This window comes from Pongo pygmaeus, chromosome 21, assembly GCF_028885625.2.
Source record: "Pongo pygmaeus isolate AG05252 chromosome 21, NHGRI_mPonPyg2-v2.0_pri, whole genome shotgun sequence".
In the NCBI taxonomy this organism is placed as follows: Eukaryota; Metazoa; Chordata; class Mammalia; order Primates; family Hominidae; genus Pongo; species Pongo pygmaeus.
The window spans coordinates 34,463,128-34,478,678 of NC_072394.2; the positions used below are offsets into that span (position 1 = coordinate 34,463,128).

The window sequence follows — 15,551 nt, forward strand, 5'->3', positions numbered from 1 at the left end:
AATACTATTTTTTTCCACTATTGAATTGTTTTGGCACTCTTTTTGAAAATCAATTGGCCATAAATATGAGGGTTCATTTCTCAACTCTCAATTCTGTCCCATTGACCTATATTTCTAGTCTTATGCCAATATCACACTGTCTTGATTACTGTAGCTTTGTAGTAAGTTTTGGAAATCAGGAAGTGTTAGTTCTGCAACTTTGTTGTTCTTTTCAAGATTATTTTGGCTGTTCTAGGTCCCTTGCATTTCCATATGAATTTTAGGACCAACTTGTTTATTCCTTCCAAAAAAAAAAAAAAAAAAGGCAACTGGGGTTTTGATAGGGATTGTATTGATCAATTTGAGGAGTACTATCATCAACACTATTAAGTTTTCCAATCCATGAACATGAGATGTCTCTCTCAACCCATGGGATGATTTTATTTAGGTCTTAAGTTTCTTTCAAGGATGTTTTCTTGCTTTCAGAGTATATTGTACTACTTTTGTTAAATTTATTCCTAAGTATTTTATTCTTCTGGTGATATTATAGATAAAATTGTTTTCTTAATTTCATATTCAGATTGTTTATTACTAGTGTACAGAGATACCTTTTTTTTTTAATACAGAGTTTCGCTCTTGTGGCCCAGGCTGGAGTGCAATGGTGCAATCTCGGCTCACTGCAACCTCCACCTCCCGGATTCAAGTGATTCTCCTGCCTCAGCCTCCTGAGTACCTGGGATTACAGGCGCCCGCCACCACACCCAGCTAATTTTTGTACTTTTAGTAAAGACAGGGTTTCACCACCGTGCCCAGGTACGATTGGTTGTTATGTATCCTTATTATTTTTGACAACTGCTTAGTATTCAATTATTTTATTAAGATTTATTTTCCCACATCCCATATCATGGGCATTTAGGTTATTTTCTGTCTTTTCCTAGTAAAAGAAGTGCTGCGATGATTCTCCAGTACATACTATGAATTCTCTTAGGCACTCTGATGTTTTCTCTCTCTGAGCTCCTTTAGTCATCAGCTGCTACCACTCTGACCCAAGCTCCCATTATCTTGCCCTTGGATGACTCTCTCCCTGCTCACTGGTTTCCCTCCTTTCCCTTTGCCCCTCCAATTCATTCTCTACCCAGCAGCCAGACAGATCCTGTGAAAACATAAGCTAGTTTGGCTCATTCCTCTGTTCAAAACCCTCCAACGGGGCTGGGCGTGGTGGTTCACACCTGTAATCCCAGCACTTTTGGGAGGCTGAGGCAGGCGGACCACCTGAGGTCAGGAGTTCGAGACCAGCCTGGCTAACATGGCAAAACCCCATCTCTAGTAAAAATACAAAAATTAGCCAAGTGTGGTGGTGGGTGCCTGTAGTCCCAGAAACTTGGGAGGCTGAGGCAGGAGAATCACTTGAACCTAGGTGGCGGAGGTTGCAGTGAGCTGAGGTTGCGCCACTGTACTCCACCCTGGGCAACAGAGTGAGACTCTGTCTCAAAACAAACAAAACCCTCCAACAGCTCCCATCTTGTGTTAATTAAAATTTAATATGGATACCAAGATGTCTGCGGCCTTCACAATATGACCCCACTCACTACCTCTCCAACACTGTCTCCATCACTCTTGTCTGCACCCTCTGTGTTCCAGCCACAATGGGCTGTTTGTATTCCCTAAACACACCATGTGCTGTTGCCTCTCAGGACCTTTGCTGTTACTGATGCTTCTGCTTGGAACACAATTCCTCCAGATTATCACATGACTTATCTCTCCAATTCAAAAGGTCTTGCTCACATGCCACCTCCTCAGAGAAGCCTTCTCTGACCACCCTGTCTCAAGTTATACCATCGCTCCTCTCCATCCCACTACCTCTCCCCTTGACCTCCCTAGTTTTCTTATAACCCATATCATTCCCAAACATGGGATGAGTTTTCAGTATCTGTTTATTATCCATCTTCCCCTCAGTAATGTAAATTCTAAGCACATAGGAAGGAATTAATTTTGTTTATTACTGTATCCTCAGCATCAAAAATAGCACACGGCACGTAGTAGGTGCTCCATAAATATTTGTTGAGTGAATGAATTATCATGCCACTCCCCTGTTTATAACCATCCAACAGCGTCCCGTGTATGTTAGAATAAAACCTATGCTCCTCACAGAGGCCTGCAAGGTCCTCAGTGGCCTGGCCAATTTCATGGACCTCACCTTGGGTCTCCCTCCTCTGCTAGACACAATGGGGTTCTTCAGACACACAAAGCACCTACTTTCCTTGAGGCCTTTGTGTATTGTATTAGTTATCAACATTGCATAATAAACTACCCCGAAGCTTAAAGGCTTGAAACAATAAGAATTTATTGGCAGGGCACGGTTGCTCATGCCTGTAATCCCAGCACTTTGGGAGGCTGAGGTGGGTGGATTACCTGAGGTCAGGAGTTCGAGACCAGCCTGGCCAACATGGTGAAACCCTGTCTCTACTAAAAATACAAAAACTAGCCCAGGCGTGGTGTCAGGCACCTGTAATTACAGCTACTGGGGAGGCTGAGGCAGGAGAATCACTTGAACCCGGGAGGTGGAGGTCATAGTGAGCTGAGATTGCGCCTCTGCACTCCAGCCTGGGCAACAGAGTGAGACTCTGTCTCCAAAAAAAAAAAAAAAAGATGTTACCTGTTCTGGGGAGGCTTCCCTACCTTCCCCTGTTAACCTCTCAAAGCCCCTGTATGGAGCCCCACCCCTCGATAGTGCTTGTTGCAAAATTCCAACCTGCCCTTATTGGTGCAACCATTTGTCGAATGCCCTCCAGTAAGTGGAAAATGCCATGAGGCCAGGGATTTCGGCACCCTCATTCTCTGTTGTGTTCCCTAACACTCAAGACTCATCACCCAGTATGTGCCCATTATTATGTTTGTTGACCAAGTGAGAGAATCAGAGACATCAAATGGCTTGCTCAAGGCTACACGTCTAGAGGTGGAAGGAGCACTAGAATCTGGGCCTTGTTACTCCTGATCCGGAATTGGCCTCCTGCCCCAGGACTCATTTGGTTCTCCAGACTTCAGTCACAGCAAAGTCCACCCTCATTTCAGAGTTCCTTTTATTCCATGTTGAAAAAGGTCCACTACCCCCAGGGCAATATCTCATTTTTAAAGTCATATGCTCCTTCTTTTATCTTTGGAACAAGGCAGAGTGTAACAAAGGTGATTTCCAAATTATACTTGAATCAGTGCCTAAGCAGCAGTTTGAAATCTTAATGATTAGGCTGTACTAATGAAATTGACCATCTATATATAGCATACCTAAGCACTTATATTTCATTCTCAAAATGACCCACTGAGGTAAGTAGTAGTATTATACCGACTTGACAGATGAGGAAACGGAGACTCAAAGAGGGGACGATTAAGTCACCTCTTTGCACAACATTACCCAGTTGGTAACAGCAGTGCCAGGTTTGAACTCTAGTTGGACTCCTACAATGGAGCATTTAGCACCAGTTTGTTTTGTTTTGTTTTGTTTTTAAGGAGTTTTGCTTTGTCGCCCAGGCTGGAGTACAGTGGTACGATCTCGTCTGTCTGCAGCCTCCGTCTCCCAGGTTCAAGCAATTCTCCTGCCTCAGCCTCCCAAGTAGCTGGGATTACAGGCACCCGCTACCACACCTGGCTAATTTTTGTATTTTTAGTAGAGACAGGGTTTCACCATATTGGCCAGGCTGGTCTCGAACTCCTGACCTCAGGTGATCTGCCCACCTTGGCCTCCCAAAGTCCTGGGATTACAGGTGTAAGCCACCACACCTGGCCCTTAGCACCACTTTTGTGGTCAGCTATGGTCTCCATGACAATGAACGAATGAATAATTGAGTAGACAAAATGTTTGCCACCCCCAAAGACTGGTAAGGGGGTATTTTAGAATACAATTTGTAATTGTATAAATGTTCTTTGATGCAAATATGGGTTAGATGGGAACTTTTTTTAATTGAAAAGAATGATAATGCTAAATGTTGGCAAGGATGTGGAGCAGCTGGAAATCATAAATCACTGGAGGGAATGCAAAATGATGTAACCACTTCAAAAACCAATTTAGACCAGGCACAATGGCTCACACCTGTAATCCCAGCACTTTGGGAGGCTGAGGCAGGTAGATGGCTTGAGCCCAGGAGTTCAAGACCAGCCTGGGCAACACGGTGTGACTGTATCTCTACAAAAAAAAAAAAAAAAAAAAAGTGCTGGGCATGGTGGTGTACCTGTAGTCCCAGCTGCTTAGGAGGCTGAGGTGGGCGAATCACTTGAGCTCAGGAGACAAAGGTTAAAATGAGCCAAGATCTCGCCATTACACTCCAGCCTGGGTGACAGAGCAAGACCCTGCCTCAAAAAAAAAAAAAAAAAAGAAAAACAATTTAGCAATGTATTGCAAGTTAGACATACACTTGCTATATGACCCAGCAATCCCAATCCTAAGTATTTACCCAAGAGAAATAAAAATATGCCTACACAGAAACTTGTACATGAATATTTATAGCAGCTTTATTTATATAGCCCCAAATTGAAAACAACCCAAATGTCTCTCAACAAATAAATGGATAAATAAATAGTGTTACATCTATACTATGGAATACTACTCAGCAGTAAAAATGAACAAACTACTGGAACATGCAACAACATGGAAAATCTCTGAGTAACAGAAGACAAACACAAAAGAAACATACTGTGTGACTGCATTTATGAGAAATTCTAGAAAAGACAAAGCTAATGTATAATGGCAAAAAGCCAATTGGTGGTTACCTAAGGCTACCTAAGTGTGGGAGGAGTTGACTGCAATAGGACGTAAGGGAATCTTTTGGGGTGATAGAAATGTTCTATATCTTGATTGGGGTGGTGGTTACACAGGTATATATATTTGCCAAAACTCATCAAGTTGAATATTTATGATGGTAGATTTTATTCACGAAATTATGCCATGATAAACTTGACAGAAGTTTGGGAACATACACAAGGATTTCAATTACAGCATTACTGTCAGGACAAAACATTTGGGAAACTGTCCATGAACAGGAACACGTGTCAGCTCTCTGGCTCTTTACTATCAGAATGGCAAACTTTTGAAAGGAGATGTAGCTGATGCTAATGCGGACCCTCTAATGCCCCCTGGGCCTTTACTAAGAGCTGCACTTCTCTTCCTGGAGACCCTCTGGTGACTGAAGCATGCATCAGGGAGGCCAAAATGCTGGAGGGTCAGTACCCCTGAAGTACCCCTCATCCGGTGTCCAACAGGAGTTGGTGTGTAAATGCCCCAGCTCCCTTGCCTGACAGGTGGGGTAACTCTGAAGTGGGTATATCTCCGGAGATCCCTGCAGAATTGAACTCCAGTTGCCCACAATGCTAACTGGCTTCATGATACTCCTTTTAACTGGCTTCCCTCCCTTCCCTGTCTCATCTGCCTACTCCCCTACCAGTGTCTTCTGCATCTCCTAAATAAACTATTTTCACTTGGATCCATGTCCAGGGTCTGCTTCTGGGGAACTCAAATTAAGACCAGTGGATAATACCAAGGGTTGGTAAAGATAAGGGGAAATGATGGGAGAAAGAGTGGGGCAGTGGCGATTCTGCAAACACCTGTCATTCTTGGCAAAGCAAGTCCTTACAAAATTCTAATGTAGGAAAATAAGGGGACATGTATGAGGATGTCCACTGTGGCACTATTTACAGTAGTGGGAAATTGTGTGCGATCTAGGTGTCCATGACTAAGAGAATGGATAAATAAAATGTGAAGGATGTAAACAGTGACTACACGTATGGCTGCTACCTTTGGCAACATGGCTGGATATTAACAACAGTGATGGGGGTGGTGGGAGGGAATGTACAAAAGTGAATAAGTAACATTAAACATACAATCAGAACATTATCTGTTTTTATAAAAAGCACATGCAGACTAGGTGCAATGACTCACACCTGTAATCCCAGTACTTTGGGAGGCCAAGGCAGGAGGTTCAGTTGAGCCCCAGAGTTCAAGACTAGCCTGGGCAATACAGCAAGACCCCGTCTCTATTTTTTTTTTAAGTTGTCTATGCCATACCACACCGAACACATCTGATCTCCTCTGATCTTGGAAGCTAAGCAGGATCAAGCCTGGTTAGTACTTGGATGGGAGACCCCCTTAAAATAGTTAGCACTGTAGGCTAAAGAGAAGGAAAAAAGGCCCATACAGGTACATATACCAAAAACATAAGAGTAGGGTCATTGTCTTTCTCATTCATGGTTCTTCCCCCCATCCCCACCAGGGGACATTTTACAAATGTCTGGAGACATTTTGTTGTCACAACTGGGGAAGAGGATGCTATAGACAACTAGTGGGTAGAGCCCAGGAATGCTGTTAAACATCCTATCATTCACAGGACAGTCCCCCACAACAAAGAATTACCTGGCCGAAATGTCAATAGTGCCAACTTTAAGAACCCCTGCATTCCCCAGCCCCCAGGACAGCATTGCTGAATGAATTATGAATGAATGAATGAAGAAATGACGGTGGTCCTGATCAGCTGGTAGCAACGGGAATAGAGAGACGCGGTAGAATTCTTGTAGTTTTGGAGATTTTGGAGGTATGTTACACAGAATTTAGGGTGATAGCCCCTGTCTTTTCCAAGAGAGGGTGTGTTCTGCCCTTGCCTGGAGCTGGGCACAATCCCATCCACTTGGGGCCTCAGTCACCCTCCAGCCCGACTCCTCGCCTCCCCCGACCACCTCCCCCAGCTTGGGAGTCCTCTGAGCTGCCAGGAAGCCAGGGTGTTTCCTTCGGGCAAGGAACTTCGCGTGGCCATGGTGGTTCCTTCGAGAGAGGAACTTTGCATAGTGTTTGAATGGAGCAGGCCTGCGGAAGGGAAACCGCTGACCACAGACCGGCCTGGAAGTCTCGGGCCGGGGAGTTGGGGAGGGCCGGGCCAGAAGGGAGGGGTCGGAGTGGTGGGGAAAAGAGATCACGATGCTTCCGGGGTAGGGTAAGGCCTTTCCAGGGTGGGGTTGGAATCTTTGAAGACTGTGGCAGGAATCCTTTGATAGGTGGGGTTAGGATCTCTGAAGGGCAGGGTTGGAATCTTTGGACCGGCGGGATAGACCCCTGGGGATTAAAACTCTTAGGCGGCGGGAGGTTGGATCGCGCAGGAGCAGGAGCTGTATTGGAACCCTGGGGTTAGTGTTCTAAATCTTAGTACAGGGTTAGAATCCGCTGAAGTGAGAGTTCGGATCCTTCCATTGGGCAGATTAGAATCTTTGGGGGCAAGTTGAGTTCAAAAATCCTTCAAAGGTGGGATTAAAAATCCTTTGGCGGGGCGGGGTTAGTATCTGGGGAGCCTTGGAGCGAGTGCTGGGGTTCTTAGACGGGTGGGTTCGAATCCCTAGGAGTGGGATTTGGGATCCTTTGGAGACTGGGGTAGGACGCTGGGCGGTGGGATGGGGAGGTGTTAGGGAAAGTGGAGCGGAAAGGATGGGGGTTAGCATCCTTGGTGGACGCGTTAGAAACCTCCGACGGATGGTGCTAATTTTTTTTCTCTCTTGGTGGCGGGTTTGGGAGGAGGTTATGACCCTTCTTGCGGGAGACGGAGGTTATGACCCTCGGGGAGCCGGTTAGGATCCTGGGGTGGCGTTTGAATCTTCGGGGAGGTGTTAGGACACTTGGGGCGGAGTTAGCATCGCTCAGGGCGCGGCTAAGGCGCCCAGATGGCCTGCGGGCGCCACCACGTCCCTGGTCCCAGCTCGGGAGCACATCAGAGGCTTAGAAGCGAGTGGGAAGGGACTCAGACAGTGCAGGACGAGAAACGCCCGCGGCACCAAAGCCCCTCGGAGCGTCGCCCCCGCCTCTAGTTCTAGAAAGTCAGTTTCCCGGCACTGGGACCCCGGAACCTCAGGGGCTGCCGAGCTGGGGGGGCGCTCAAGCTGCGAGGATCCGGGCTGCCCGCGAGACGAGGAGCGGGCGCCCAGGTGAGTGCCGTGCACAGGGGACCGGGAATACCCGGCCCGCGAGGGGTCCCAGGAGGCGGAGGGAGCACAGGAGCCTGGGGAGGGCTGGCTACGGGTGCGGCTGGGGGCAGCGAGGGGAGACGGAAAGTCGGGGGAGCCGCGGGTAGCCCGGGGGATGAGGGGTCAACAGCGGGTGGAGGGTGCCCTAGGGAGGGGCGGCACTGTTGCGGACTGCTGGATTCCCGGGGAAGGGGACGCTCGGGCCCGTGCAGTGACTTTATCCACCACTTCTCTGGGCCGTCCAGGTTCCCCTTCTGAGGCGTGGGCGCGGGGGGGGTTAATTTAAAAAAAAAAAAGAAGGAAGGGATGGGGCTTCACAGAGCCCGGGAGGGGGAAGGCCCTTACGGTTCCCGGTGGCGGCCAGGTCACGCCGGGTTGGCAGCCAGCTTGGGGAAGGGGACAGTTGGGCGGAGGCGTGACGTGCCAGCCACACCCAGGACGGCTGCAGCTGGTCGGCTCTCTGCCCCTCCTCCCACAACAGGTCTAGGTCAAACCCCCAAACCTCCTGGCCCAAGACCGCACTGCACGCATGCCCTGTCACTTTCCTCCTTGTTGGACGAATTCTCCGTCTCCGAATTCGTTTCCTCATCTGTAAAACGGGGCTATGAAGTCTTTCTTGCAAGGATGCAGGAAACTGGAGTATGCGAGAGGTGGTGCCTGTGAGAGACAGGCTAGTGGGTAGGGGAGGGGGCTTCTAGGGGCAAACTGCCTGTTGGGCCTAGGGTAGAGGTTTTGGCCTTTCTTTGCCTCTGTTTTCACAACTGCAGGATGGGGAGAGTAATAGTACCTCCTTCACAGGGTTGTTTAGAGGATTAATTGGATACTGAAGGGGCCGGGCAGGGTGACTCATGCATGTAATCTCAGCTTTTTGGGAGGCCGAGGCAGGTGGATCTCTTGAGGTAGAGTTTGAGACCAGCCTGGCCAACATGGTGAAACCCTGTCTCTACTAAAAGTACAAAAATTAGCCGGGCATGGTAGCACATGCCTTTAATCCCAGCTACTCGGGAGGCTGAGGCACGAGAATCACTTGAACCTGGGAGGCGGTGGTTGCAGTGAGCCGAGATGGCACCACTGCACTCCAGCCTGGGCGACAGAGAGAGACTGTCTCAAAAAAAAAAAAAAAAAAAAAAAAAAAAATTACTGAAGGAAAGCTTTGAGAGTGCTGTCTGACAGTACACAGGCTTAATGTATGTTAACATTGCCCTAGCTAGACATATGGCCCCGCGTTCTCAGACTTTAGCCTACATCAGCATCACCTGGACTGCTTGTGAAAACACAGATCGCTGGGCCGAATCCTGGAGTTTCTGATTCAGTAGCTCTGTGCAGGACAGTGAGAACTTCCATCCCCGGTGATGCTGCTGCTGCTGATCCAATGAGGACACTTTGAGAACCACTGGGGTAGCCTATGCCTGGCACAGAGAAAGGCCTCAATGCATATCAGTTGCCTTAGCCCATGGTTTCCTCTTTATGGTCCTTTTTTTTTAGGGGAGGGGGTGACAGGTTAAAATACAGAAAAGTGAAGATAATAATATATTAAATGTCCTGAGAATCCACCATCCAGAATTAACAAATAATAGTATTTTGTTGTGTTTGTTTCAGATTTTAAAAAATTAATTTACTAAAAGTAACAGAAAAAATTGAAGTCTCCCCACCTTGTATCACTCTCAGTCCTGTTTCTCTCCCTCCCCAGGGGCAACCGCTGTCATGAGTTACAGTCCTTCCAGGATGTGCCTCTAAAAATGGATTGCATATAAATGTACGCATAAACAACACGTAGGACTGTTTTGTGTGCTTTAAAAATGCTATCTATGCAGTGGTTCATGCCTGTAATCCCAGCTACTCGGGAGGCTGAGGCAGGAGAATCACTTGAACCCAGTGAAGCAGAAGTCTCAGTGAGCCGAGATTGCGCCATTGCACTCCAGCCTGGGCAACAAAAGCGAAACTCCACCTAAAAAAAAAAAAAAAAAAGGCCGGGCGCAGTGGCTCACGCCTGTAATCCAGCACTTTGGGAGGCTGAGGCAGGCAGATCACGAGGTCAGGAGATCGAGACCATCCTGGCTAACACGGTGAAACCCCGTCTCTACTAAAAATACAAAAAATTAGCCGGGCATCGTGGCGGGCACCTGTAGTCCTAGCTACTGGGGAGGCTGAGGCAGGAGAATGGCGTGAACCCTGGAGGTGGAGCTTGCAGTGAGCCGAGATCGTGCCACTGCACTCTAGCCTGGGCCACAGAGAGAGACTCCATCTCAAAAAAAAACAAACAAACTATCTAACTGTGAGACTTTTCTGCAATTCTGACAATGGGGATAGCAGAGGAGCATATTTGCCCCATCTTACCATTAAGTTGTCAAAATCTACCCAGGATGAAAAATAGAAAATAGAGGCCTCATTCATTCCTTCCAGCTGCTGTGGAATATCCCAGCAGGTAACCACTCTACAGTATTTCTCTTTCCCCTGTGGATAAATACTCAAGTTGTTCCTAGGTGTTCACTACAATGAACAATATTGACAGGAGCATCCGGGATGTGTAGGTTTCGGCCCATGTACAGGTGTTTCTTGAGGAAAACACCAAAAGGCTGGATGGCTCCCCAGAGAGGGCACCTGTCACCCTCCCCTTTGTGTGAGAGGAGTACTGTAGCCCAGAAGGGTCACCCAGGGACTCTGGGGCAGAGAAGAGAGAAGAATGTTGCTCTGTTGATCTCCCAGCTGTCTCTGGATCAATGGCCCTTCTTCCAGGCCTCATGTTCTCTGCTGTAAGGTGCTTCATTTGCCTTATTCACTGTGCCTGGCACTTAGTAAGTGTTCAAGAAAATGGAAACATGAACCTTTTGAGGGAACAATAACCAATATTTTCATGTATCTTTATGTAGTCTTTTCTATGCACTTTTAACATAATTAGTATAATGCTACACATAGATTATTTTTATCCTATTTATTTGCTTAGTATTACATTGTAGCATTTTCCAGGTCTTTAAAATGTTCTTAAATTTTTAGTGGCTGCATAATATTCCACTGTTTGCCTGTATTATAATTTGCTTAACCTTTCTAGCAGAGCAATCTTTTATATAGTTCAAATTTTTTAGAAATATTTCAGTTGAGGTGAAATTCACATAACTTTATAAAATTAACTATATGATTTTTAAGGTGAACAATTCAGTGGTATTTGGTATATTCACAATGTTGTACAAACACTACCTCTCAGTAGCTCCTAAACATTTCCATCACCCCTGAAAAAGGAAACTTTGTACCCATTAAGCAATTACCCCCATTCCCCCATCCCCCCAGCCCCTGGCAACCACCAATCTGCTTTTTGCCTCTACGGATTAATTCATTCAGGATATTTAATATAAATAGAAGCATACTATGTGACTTTCTGTGTCTAGCTTCTTTCACTTAACATAATGTTTTCCAAGGTTCATCCACATGGTGGCAACTATTAGTACTTTATTCCTTTTGTGGCCAAATAATATTCCATTGTATGGATATTCCACAGTTTATTTACCCATTTATCCACAGATGGAAATTCAGGTTGTTTCCACATTTTGACTATTGCAAATAATACTGCTATGAGCATGCATGTGCATACATGTATTTGTTTGAGCACCTGTTTTCAATTCCTTTGGATATATACCTGAAGTAGAGTTACTGGGTCATATAAAAGTTCTATCTTTGTGGCCAGGCGCGGTGGCTCACGCCTGTAATCCCAGCACTTTGGGAGGCCGAGGCGGGCGGATCACGAGATCAGGAGATCGAGATCATCCTGGTTAACATGGTGAAACCTCGTCTCTACTAAAAAAATACAAAAAAATTAGCCGGGCATTGTGGTGGGCGCCTGTAGTCCCAGCTACTCGGGAGGCTGAGGCAGGAGAACGGCATGAACCCGGGAGGCGGAGCTTGCAGTGAGCCGAGATTGAGCCACTGCACTCTAGCCTGGGCGACGGAGCAAGACTCCTTCTCAAAAAAAAAAAAAAAAAAGTAGTTCTATCTTTAACTTTTTGAGGAACTGCGATGCTGTTTTCCACCATTTTACATTCCCACCGTAATATACAAGGGTTTCAATTGGCTTCACATCCTTGCCAATACCTACTATGTTTATATTTTATTATTATTATTATTACCATTCTAATGGGTACAGAAGGCATGAATCTCAATCTTATTCAAACCAGGCTGCCCTGTGAGGGCTCTTACCTCAGAAAGTAAGGAGAAAGTTGTCTACATTCTAAGGACTAGCTAGGGCTTGGACTTTAAACTCTTCTAGAAAGTAAATTCTACAAGAGCACAAACATGTTTGTCCTATAAACCACTGTATCTTCTAACATCTGGCACCTGGCACATAGTAGGGCCTCAAAAAAACACTGATGGGACAAACGTAATGAATGTTGGACAACCTCCCCCCTCCCTTGCCTGAGATATTTCAGCTGCCCTCCCCAAACACCCCTCCACCCACAGCGATTATTTTTAATTAGTTGCTAACATTTAAACTCAGGAGAGCTCACATAATCTGGATTTCTGTCTCCTAAAACATTAGAAGAATTAGCAGCCCTGAGACTAGAACCCACGACTCGAGTGCTCCTCAGACAACCTCAGTGGAGCTGGGGGCTGCGCTGGGGGCTGCACCTGGGCTGTCCAGCTTGCACAGCCCTTGCCAGGCCCACTTTCCTCATCCGCAGAACCCTCCACATCCCTATAGTCATTTGAGTTTTCAAACCCCACCCTTTGGGTCATGACAAGGCTTCCTTCTTTATAGAAAATGAACATGAAGGGCCGGGTGCGGTGGCTCACTCCTGTAATCCCAGCACTTTGAGAGGCCAAGACAGGCAGATCATCTGAGCTCAGGAGTTCGAGACCAGCCTGGGTAACATGGCAAAACCCTGTCTCTACAAAAAATACAAAAATTAGCTGGGTGTGGTGGCACATGGCTGTAGTCCCAGCTACTCAGGAGACTGAGGTGGGAGGATCGTCTGAGCGCAGAAGGTGAAGGTTGCAGTGATCTGAGACTGCACCACTGTACTCCAGCCTGGGTGACAGAGCAAGACCCTGTCTCATAAAAGAAACAAAAAGGAATGTGAAGCCTAGAGAGGGTAATTGACTTTCCCAAAGTCACACAGCAAGTTAGTAGCACAATCTCACTCAGCCTCTTTCTTTCTTACATCTTTTTTTTTTTTAGTTTATTTTTCTTTTTTTATACCACAAGTCTTCAAGCAATCACTTCTGCCTTTCTAAACAAACCAACCACATGTTTGTCCCCACCCCATTTCTCCAGTTTCCTCCCCCACAGGACTGGGAGTTTGAATGTACTTTCAGAGGCGTGGGTAATGATGCAGAAGTAGCCTGTGCTTAAGTGTAAATGTGCCCTGGTCTTGGCCCCCGGCTGTGGTCCCACATGCTGCATCCTCTGGATGGCACTGTGCTAGGACATGCGCTCCTGACTCTCCCCTCAAGTCACCTCCCTGAGTTCCAGGCATCACCCTGAAATCCTTTGGCCCAGGAGATGTAAATGCAGCCAAGAGAACAGGAGTCCCAGCCTCATCTCTACCACAGAAGTGAAGAACAGTGGGTACAGCACAGTAGATGACCCCGAGTCTGAGCGCCAGCTCTGCCAAAGACAGGTTGTGATGCACTGGGCAAATTTCTTCCCTTTCTGCGCCTCAGTTCCCAAATCCAAAAAAAAAAAAATGGAACTGAGGCTGGGCACGGTGGCTCACACCTGTAATCCCAGCACTTTGGGAGGACGAAGCAGGTGGATCACCTGAGGTCAGGAGTTCAAGACCAGCCTGGCCAACATGGTGAAACCCCGTCTCTACTAAAAATGCAAAAATTAGCCAGGCGTGGTGGCGGGCACCTGTAATCTCAGCTACTTGGGAGGCTGAGGCAGGAGAATTGCTGGAACCCAGGAGGCACGGTTGCAGTGAGCCAAGATCTTGCCACTGCACTCCAGCCCAGGCCGACAACAGCAAGACTCTGTCAAAAAAAAAAGGGGGTGGGGAACTGAGAAGGATACTACTCATGATTCCTGCAGCACAATTCCTTTTATGTCAAAACACACAGACACACACACACACACACACACACACACACACACACACTAGTCCATCATGGCATATATGTCTTAGTTTGAGTTTCTCTAGAAGCAGACCCTAGGCAAGGTTTCAAACGCAAATAGTTTGTTTGAGAGCTGATTCCAGGGACCCTTCTAGGGGAGTAAGGAAGTAAGGCAGGGAACAGGAGGCAGTCATTAAAGGTGTCTTCTAAGCCCAGTTACCACTGCGGTCACCTGGAGCTCAATCCCACTGAGGAGCTCTGGGAGCCAGGGTAGAACAGGCTCGAGAGGTGAGGGAACAGGGGTATTTGTCTACCCTGGTCTCGCTCCTGTCTTTTGTTGAAAACTACTCCTGGGGATGTGATAATTCTCTAGCACTTTCGGCTTGCCAAGCCCACGGGCAGAGCAGGCACCAACAGCCACAGAGAAATCTCTCAGACAACAAGATGAAGGTACCGGCAGCTGGAAGTCCAGCCAGAATGTGCGAAAATGGTAAAGGGCGGAGTGATAGAGGCAGGGCACTGACAGCCTCTGCTTCAACATACATGTGTGTAAATGCAGAGGCAGAGGCTGAGGCCAAATGCTGGCAGATGATATCTGGGTGGGGAAAGAGGTGGCCATGGAGGGCTTATAGAATGAGTAATCCAAGAGTGTCTTAAGTGTATCTGTAATGTTTTAATCTTTCTTCCTTCCTTCCCTCCCTCCCTCCTTTCTTTTCTTTCTTTCTTCTTTCTCTTCTTTCCTTACCCCATCCTCCTTCTCCTCCTCCTCCACTTTCTTCTTCTCTTCCTTTCTTTCTTCTTTCTTTCTCTTTTCCTTCCTTTCTTTCTTTCTTTCTTTCTTTCTTTCTTTCTTTCTTTCTTTCTTTCTTTCTTTCTTTCTTTCTTCTTTCTTTCTTTCTTTCTTTCTTCTTGCCTTTCCTCCTCCTCCTTCTTCTTTCTTGCTTCTCTCTCTCTCTTTCTTTTTCTTTTTGAGACAGGGTCTCGCTCTGTCTCCCAGGCTGGAGTGCAGTGACGCTATCATGGCTCATGCAGCCTCAACCTTCTGCACTCAAGCGATCCTCCCACCTCAGCCTCCTGAGTAGCTGGGACCACAGGCACATGCCACCATACCCAGCTAATTAAAAAAAATTCTGGTAGAGATGGGGTCTTGCCATGTTGCCCAGGCTGGTCTTAAATTCCTCAGCTCAAATGATCCTCCTGTCTTGACCTCTCAAAGTGCTGGTATTACAGATGTGAGCCACCATACCTGGCCTCTAATGGTTTAATTTTTAACAAGAAGGATGTACTAATGTTTTACTAGGTGGTAAAAGGTCATTTTAAAAATAAAATACATACCCTTCAAAAACTAAAAGAAACTGAGACCTGGAGCTTTGTCAGTTATTAAAAAAATGTAAAAGGATCAGCGCCTGTGTTACTGAGGCTTTGAGGATTCCATTTGTGGAGGACAGGTTTGGGGGCAGCTGACCTCTCAGTACCACAGCAGGTTAAAGTGAAAAGTGGCCCTGGTGGTGAACTGGCCACCGTGTCCTGTCTGGAGGGGG

General features: G+C 46.8%; 1 protein-coding gene across 1 annotated transcript in view; it reads left to right on the top strand.

Annotated features, from left to right (window-relative positions):
- The first annotated feature begins 7,649 nt into the window (after positions 1-7,649).
- Positions 7,650-15,551, top strand: part of HCK (HCK proto-oncogene, Src family tyrosine kinase) — a 49,711-nt gene continuing 41,809 nt past the window's right edge. The window contains exon 1 of the mRNA XM_054466918.2: positions 7,650-7,929. The gene's annotated coding sequence lies outside the window, so the exon portion shown is untranslated. The remainder of the gene's footprint in view (positions 7,930-15,551) is intronic.